An 8,728-nucleotide genomic window follows, 5' to 3' on the forward strand; every position below is an offset into this window, starting at 1 on the left:
TTATTGCAATAATTTGTTGCTAGTATGTAGAAATAAAATTGATATTTCCATATTAACTTTATATCTTGTAGCTTGTTAAAATCACTTATTATATCCGGTAGCTATTTGTTTGCACATGTGTGCATTCTTTGTGCTTTTCTAGGACACTCTCTGCACATAAAAATAGTTTTACTTCATTGTTTCCAATTTGTATTTCTTTCCTCCTTATTGCATTGTTTAAGGCCATTAATGTAATGTTCAGTATAAGGAGTGAGATAAAATATCCTTCACTTAAAAAAATCCTTGTCTTGTCTCTCATCTTAGTGCAAAACCATTTAGTTTGTAACCATTAAGCATAATGTTAGCTTTGGTGTTTTGTACCCTTTTTTAGATTTATGAATTTCCCTTCTGTTCCTACTTTTTGAAAGTTTTTCTCATAAATGGGTGTTGAATTTGGTCAAATGCTTTTCTGCATCTATTGAGATGATTATATAGGTTTTCTTTTTTGATCTATTAATATGGTAAATTATATCAACTGATTTTTCAAATGTTAAATTAACAGTGAATTCCTGAGATAAACCCAATTTATTCTGGATTCATTATCCTTTTCATATATTACTGGATATGAATTGCTGATATTTTGTTAAGGATTTTGGCATTTGTATTCATAAGAGATATTGGTCTATGTTTTTGTTTTATTGTGAGGTCTTCAGTTTGGGTATGAAGGTAACTCTGGCCTCATCCAATGAGTTGGGAAGTTTTCTTTCCTCTCTTAATTTTCGAAATACTTTGATTTAAATTGCAGTATTTCTTTCATCAATGTTTAATAGAATTAATCAGTGAAACAATCAGGGCCTGTATTTTTTATAGCAAGGTTTTTAAGTGCAGCATGTTATTTCTTTAGTAGATATAGACCTATAAAGACCTAATATTTATTTCAGAGAAAGAGAGTTCTACCAATGCCACTGTCATACCAGTGATGGTGGGCATATTTAAAGTTGTGTCATCGTAAGAAGCACGATCAGAAGCTTGACACTATGTGTGTGGGGAAATATTACACAGAGTTGAGTCAATTTATTATCTAAACTCGAGTTGCCAATCAAGAATTATGAGGCATGCAAGAAAATGGGAAAGTGTAACCCATACAATGAGCAACAAACAAGCAGCCGAAACTGCCCGGAAGAGTGACCAGATGTCAGATCTAACAGAAAGGATTCAAAGTAACCATTGTCCATGACTGTGTTCCCATCACTTAGTGTGACTCCGAGAATGGAAATCCATGTGCTGAATACACAGACTCCCTCCCTCTGGGCTTTCCATATCTGCAGAATGAGAAGGTTGGAGAGGAAAACTCCAATTCCTGACAATCCTACTCTTATTCTCTACTTTATACAATTTTAATAACTAACACATGGAAATAAAAGTTCAAGAGAATGACAAGACTGCTTGACACAAAACAATATGGAGCTATCCTCTGTCTTGTCCTCTTCCTGATTCCTCCTTGGAGACAAGCACTTCCAATTCTTTTAGCTGTTTCTTCTGCTATTTACTCACTTATTTTTTCCTGCCACTCTTGACTTCTTAATTTCGTTCTTCTTATTACTATATTAAATAGAGATGAGGGTCTCACTATGTTGCCCAAGCTGGTCTCGAGCTACTGGGCTCAAGCAATCCTCCTGCCTCAGCCTCCCAAAGTGCTGGGATTACAGGCATGAGCTACTGTCTCGAGCTGACTTCTCAGTTTTAGGTAAAATCTTCCTAAAATGGCTAACGAGGACTAGACTATTTCAGGCAACATCCTGCAAGTGTTCATTTGCTTTCCTTCATGCTTTCTATATAGTCATGTCATCATTTTTTGTGTGTGTTTACAGCTAAGCCATAAAAAACGTTTGTACAAATTTTGTTTTTCTTGAAATTAGCAACTGCATCATTTTTAATCTCTGTATCTATCAAAAATATAACCCCAAGTTCTCCAACAACACACACACACACACACACAGACACACAGACACACACACACACACACACGTTATATTAGGAGTATGAGGGAGAGAAAATGTGTGTGTATAAAAGTGGGGGAAGAGTAAAAGGGGTTAAATCATCTGTAATAATAAGTAGGAAACCAAGAATGTCTCTGTTTTAAGAGTATCCCATTGCCCAATTTATAAAACTCAGCAATACGACAGGACTTCCTCCAAAAAATTCTGTAAGAAAAATATAAACAAAGTGTCTTGTTTAGAAATTTTTTCAAAAAGTAAGCGCTATGCAAGTGGAGAGAAGTGTGGGTTGAAATCTGCTGCCCTCAGGCTGTTCTCAGCCAGGGCCTGAGTGTGGTGGAGGATGAGTTTGGGCCATTCCTGCCCAGAGCAGGGCCTCTTTCATGGAGAACCTTCATTCTGAGGTGCACATCTCCCAGCTGAGACTTTTCTAGAGCTCCATGGTGGTCTGAGACTCCCCCTACCCAATTCTTCCTCCCCTTTTCCATGCACAAGTGTCGGGCCTGCACCACAATCTAAGACTCTCCCCACCTACTCTTGCTCCTTCCTGGTTTATTCTTTACATTCATTTCCCCCAATAAATCGCTTGTATGTCTGCTTTTCAGAGACCAGGGACTGATACAAGTAAATACTGAGAGTGGTCCAAGAAAAGAGAAGGCCAGCTGGGGTTTTGGAATTGGGTCACTCATGGTCCTGATTGCAAAAAAAAGAGGCTCATTCTAAGAGGAATGTGAGGTACAGGACAGACCTTGGTGCCAAGTGGTGGCCTGAATGGTGACAATTTCACCAGAGTTAACCCAGGAGAAGTGACGACTATGCAGGTGTGAGCTCACAATAAGAGAGGTGGTCACAGAGCTGAGGTACTAGAGGCGGGTGGTCTCCAGGGTCAGGCAGGATCTAAGGTAATAGAGGCAGATGAGGTCTGATAGAAGCTGGAGGTCATAATTACTCTAATGACTGGCAAAGGTGGAGAGGCAGCCCATGAGGCCTGGCCCTTACAGAGTGGAGATAGGACATAGTATTCCAAAATAAATAGGCAGCTAATGAGGGTTCTACAAAATATCTGCAACTAGGAGAAGGCCAGGAAGGAGGAGAGGGAAGCTGGAGGTGGAGATGGAGCAGAAGTAGCCCCAATTCCTATCACTTCCACGGGGAGACATCCATTCCCAAACTTCAGGTTCTGCCAGGGTGGAGATCCTGGTCTGTCTCCAAAAAAGGTGTCTCACATGTGCCAGACAAAAAAAAGAAAAAATTAAATAAACAACCCTAGAAGATGTCCTCGTCTCAGGAGACTCAGTACATGCCCTTTAAATCCCAAGCTAAAGCTGCTGCGGGGGCACTCAGACTCCTGCGTCCAGGCAGCAACAGGCACAAAGAGCTGTGACTTTCTTGACAGTAGTGATTGCTGCCGATGGGCAGGAGGAGGTAGAGCTGTCTTTGCACACGGGAAGGAACATTTGTACAATCCAGGGTGCACTCGGGGGCCCCTTGGTACTCCCTTGTCCCATTGTAACTGTTGATGGACACAGACAGCAATTCCAGCCTTAGAAATGTATTATTATTATGAGTTCAAGCCCCTCAAGTGCCAAGATTTGAGTCATGTTACAAGGTGAGCCACAAAGAAAGACTTATTGAGGTGGTAGCTGAGAGGGATAGGAAAATTTTAAATATGGTGGAGGAAGAAGAGGACGAATGCCCACTGAAGCCCCGAGACTAACTGCAGAAACAGATCCTATTTGTACCACTGACCTTCTTTTTCTAAGTTCCCCATTGAGAGGCTCTTGGGAATTATAGAGAAACTGCTCCCCTAAATAAGTACGGAGAAATAGATTTATCTGGTGGAAGGCAGACTGTGGTAGTGATGGAAGTGATCTTTCTAAAGAGAAGCTGCTCTGGGAGCACAGCTGACTCACAGATTCCAATTTCCACCCACTGGAGCCACCATGCGTCTCACGCTTCCTCCAGGATGTTCCCAGACAGTGGCTGAGCACAGCGGGGATACGAGTGCTGGTCCAAGCCTGCCTGTACCCGCCAATGGGCAACCTTTGCTCAGGCACTCTCCGTCAGCCTGGCAAAGCTACGTTCAGATCTGAGCTGTGATCTGAGACTCCTTTTATCCAGACCTTCCTTATTACTCTTCCTTCACAGAAACCAGGCCTTTATCTTCATCTGTGGGTTCTCCCACAATACCCCGTACCTCCCCGTTTATTCTTCATGGAATTTTCCCTAATAAATCTATTGCACGTCTAGCCCATCTTGGTGTCTGCTTCTTGGAGTACCGAAACTGACACACTGCCCAAAAAGCCTTTGGGGAGCACTCCTAACTCTCACTTATTTCATTGTCTGCTTCCCAGAGAACATAACAGCACTCTTGTAGTCTTACTAAAAATGCAAATGCTGGGCCCCACACCTGAAGTTTGTTCCTTCCTTCCTTCCTTCCTTCCTTCCTTCCTTCCTTCCTTCCTTCTTTTTTTTCTTTTTGAGACAGAGTCTCACTCCGTTGCCCAGGCTGGAGTGCAGTGGCATGATCTTGGCTCACTGCAACCTCTGCCTCCCAGGTTCAAGCAATTCTCCTGCCTTAGCCTCCCAAGTAGCTGGGACTACAGGTACCCGTAATCACGCCTGGATAATTTTTGTATTTTTGGTAGAGACAGGGTTTCACTATGTTGGCCTGGCTGGTCTTCAACTCCTGACCTTAAGTGATTTGCCCGCCTCGGCCTCCCAAAGTGCTGGGATTACAGGTGTTAGTCACTGTGCCTGGCCTTGAAGTTCTTTTTAACTAGGTAAGGGTGGGGGCCCAGGAACTGGTTTTTCTTATTGGTGTCTCAGGTACCTCTGTCGTAGTTAAAATTAGATGATAGATACTATTTAATTTTCAACATTAATTACTCTAACACTATCAAACTAATATAAGAGTACTGAAGCTAATCTTTATATTTAAAAGAAAACAGAGGAAGAAATTCCAGCTAAAAGGCACATGCTTACCCAAAGGGATCTATGGATTCAATGCAATCTGCGCCAAAATACTGATGACATTCTTTATAGAAATGGAATTAAAAATGCTAAAATTTATATGGAACCACAAAAGTTCACAAATAGCCAATACAATCTTGATCAAAAAGAACAAAGCTAAGGCCAGGCTGATGCCTGTAATCCCAGCACTGTGACAGGCCAAGGCAGGTGAATTGCTTGAGTCCAGGAGTTTGAGACCTGCCTGGGTGACATGGTGAAACCCCATCTCTACAAAAAATACAAAAATTAACCTGGCATGATGGTGCTTGCCTGTAGTCTCAGCTACTCAGGAGGCTGAGGTGGGAGGATTGATTGGGCATGGGAGGATCTCTTAAGCCGGTGAGGCGGAGGTTGCAGTGAGCCAAGATCGCATCACTGTACTCCAGCCTGGGTGACAGAGCAAGACCTTGTCTCAAAAAACAAAACAAAACAGGCCGGGCGCGGTGGCTCACACCTGTAATTCCAGCACTTTGGGAGGCCGAGGCAGGTGGACCATGAGGTTAGGAGATCAAGACCATCCTGGCCAACATGGTGAAACCCTGTCTCTACTAAAAATACAAAAATTAGCTGGGCATGGTGGTGTGCAACTGTAGTCCTAACTACTCAGGAGATTGTGGCAGGAGAATCACTTGAATCTGGGAGGCAGAGGTTACAGTGAGCCGAGATCGTGGCACTGCACTCCAGCCTGGTAAAAAAAAAAAAAAAAAAAAAACAAATAAAAGAAATGATAAATGTTTGAGATGATAAATATGTTAATTACCCTAATTTGTTTATTACTCATTGTATGCATGTATCAAACAATCATATCATACCCCACAAATATAGATAATTATTGTGCCAATTTAAAATAAAACCTAAAAAGGTCATATACTATAATATTACAGGAAAGAGCAAAACTTTTAAGAGCTAAGGATGAACTGAAAACGTTGATGGAATGTATAAAAAGTGGAACTGATGCCATAAAGCAGGGGTTGTCACACTATGCCCCTAGGTCAAATCTGGCTTGCTGCCTGTTTTAATGAGGTTTTTGTTTTGTTTTTTTCTTTCTTTCTTTCTTTCTTTTTTTTTTTTTTGAGACAGTGCCTTGCTCTGTCGCCCAGGCTGGAGTGCAGTGGTGCCATCTCAGCTCACTGCAAGCTCCGCCTCCTGGGTTCATGCCATTCTCCTGCCTCAGCCTCCTGAGTTTTTATGAGGTTTTATTGAAGCTCAGTCATACACATGGATCATGTATTATGTATGGCTCAGTAAACATAAAAAGCTCTGTAGCCAGACCACTTGGGTTCCAATTCCAATTCTGCAACTCACTGGTTGGGTGCTCTTGGGCAGGTAATTTAGCCTCTCTGTGCTTAAGTATTGTTATCTGCAAAATGGAGATAGTAACAGGACCTACCTCACAGGGTTAACATGAGGATCAAATGTGATCATGTATATACCATAATTTCTTAGCACATGGCCTGAGAGGTGTTAAAAAAGTTAAAAAAGTGTTATTTTAATGGATCGGTTTGATCATCCCTAGACCAGCTCATCAAATTTATTATCACAAAAAGAAGGAAAGCCAGACATCATGGGCCTCCAGATTTAATGCAATAGGAAGTTTACGATCTATGAAGTATTCTTACCAAAAAACCTGGATCTAATTAAGCATCTAGACTATAGATCGACCTTCCAGTGTACAGAAAATATGGTGAACAAAGAACACGTTACATGACACCACAAGGATGCAATCAGCAAAATCTAGAATTTCTTTAAAAAATACATCACAAGTTGGGCACACTGGTGCGTGCCTGTAGTCTCAGTTACTCAGGAAGCTGAGACAGGAGGTAATATGGTTTGGATTTGTTTCTCCGCCCAAATTTCATGTCGAATAGTAATCCCCAATGTTGGAGGAGGAGGGACCTGGTAGGAGGTGATTGGATCATGGGGGCAGATTTCCCTCTTGCTGTTCTCGTGATAGTGAGTTCTCATGAGATCTGACTGTTTAAAAGTGTGTAGCACCTCCCCCTTCTTTCTCTTCCTCCTGCTTTCCCTTTACCTTCTGCCATGATTATAAGTTTCCTAAGGCCTCCACCCATGATTCCTGTACAGCCTGCAGAACTGTGAGCCAATTAAACCTCTTTTCTGTATACATTATCCAGTCTCAGGTATTTCTTTTTTTCTTTTTTTTTTTTTGAGATGGTGTCTCGCTCTGTCACCCAGGCTGGAGTGCAGTGGCGCAATCTCGGCTCACTGCAAGCTCCGCCTCCCGGGTTCACGCATAATAATACAAATAATTTTTTTTTGTATTTTTAGTGGAAACGGGGTTTCACCGTGTTGGCCAGGATGGTCTCAATCACCTGACCTCATGATCCGCCTGCCTCGGCCTCCCAAAGTGTTGGGATTACAGGCATGAGCCACCGCGCCCAGCCAGGTCTCAGATATTTCTTTATAGCAGTGAGAGAACGGACCTAATACAGCAGGTTTGCTTGAGCCCAGGAGTTCCAGGCTGTAGTGCAGGAGAATAGTGCCTATGAATAGCCACTAAACTCCAGTCTGGGCAACAAAGGGAGACCCTTTCTGTGGCGGGGGGGGGAAAATGGTGGAGACTGTCAGATTCTAAGTACAGGTGAGATAGAAGGGATGTGCTGTAAATATAAAAAACATAGGTTGGAAGCAAAAGAATGAAAAAATCCATGCATGTAAACACTAATTGTAAGAAAGCTGAAGTGGCCATATTTTTTTTTTTTTTTTTTTTTTTTTTTTTTAGTCTCACTGTGTCTCCCAGGCTGGAGTGCAGTGGCGCGATCTCGGCTCACTGCAAGCTCCGCCCCCCGGGTTCACGCCATTCTCCCGCCCCAGCCTCCCAAGTAGCTGGGACTACAGGCGCCCGCTACCACGCCCGGCTAGTTTTTTGTATTTTTAGTAGAGACGGGGTTTCACCATGTTAGCCAGGATAGTCTCGATCTCCTGACCTTGTGATCCACCCGCCTCGGCCTCCCAAAGTGCTGGGTTTACAGGCTTGAGCCACCGCGCCCGGCCGAAGTGGCCATATTTACATCAGACAATGTAGACTTCATGGCAAAAAATATTACCAGAGATAAAGAAGGACATTTAGTAATGATCAAAGGGTCAATTTATCAAGAAGATACAGTATTAATAGTGTATGAATTTAGTAAAAAAGCTTCAATAAACATAAGGAAAAATGTAACAGAACTAAAAAAGAAAAACACAAATTCAGATTCACAGTTGGAAACGGGCCTCAGTCTCTCAGGAAATGATAGAAGAATATAGAAAATCAGAAGGGTAGAGAAGACTTGAGTAATGTTGTCAAACAATTTGACCTAACTAAAATTTATAGACAGTTCACCTCACTGCCAAATATATGTTCTACTAGTGCATATAGGGAACATTCAGTAAGATAGATCATATGCTGCACTATAATACAAATCTTAACACATTTAAAAGGATTGAAATACTATAGAGTATATTAGGTACAGATTCTGTATTAAATTAGAACTCAATGACAAGAGGATATCTGGGAAATTTCCAGATATTTGGAAATTAGACCACACATGTCTAAATAAGCCACAGATCCAAGAAGAGATCATAAGAAATGTTAGAAAATGTTTTGTACCGCAAGAAAATGAAATTATAACATTGAACTTGTGGGATGCAGCTAAAGCAGTGATTAGAAGAAAATTTATGCCTTTGTCCATTTTATCAGTGTCCAACCTCATTGGCATGACTAACTAGCAGGAAAGCTG

Source organism: Mandrillus leucophaeus, unplaced genomic scaffold (assembly GCF_000951045.1).
Source record: "Mandrillus leucophaeus isolate KB7577 unplaced genomic scaffold, Mleu.le_1.0 Scaffold15, whole genome shotgun sequence".
Taxonomy (NCBI): Eukaryota; Metazoa; Chordata; class Mammalia; order Primates; family Cercopithecidae; genus Mandrillus; species Mandrillus leucophaeus.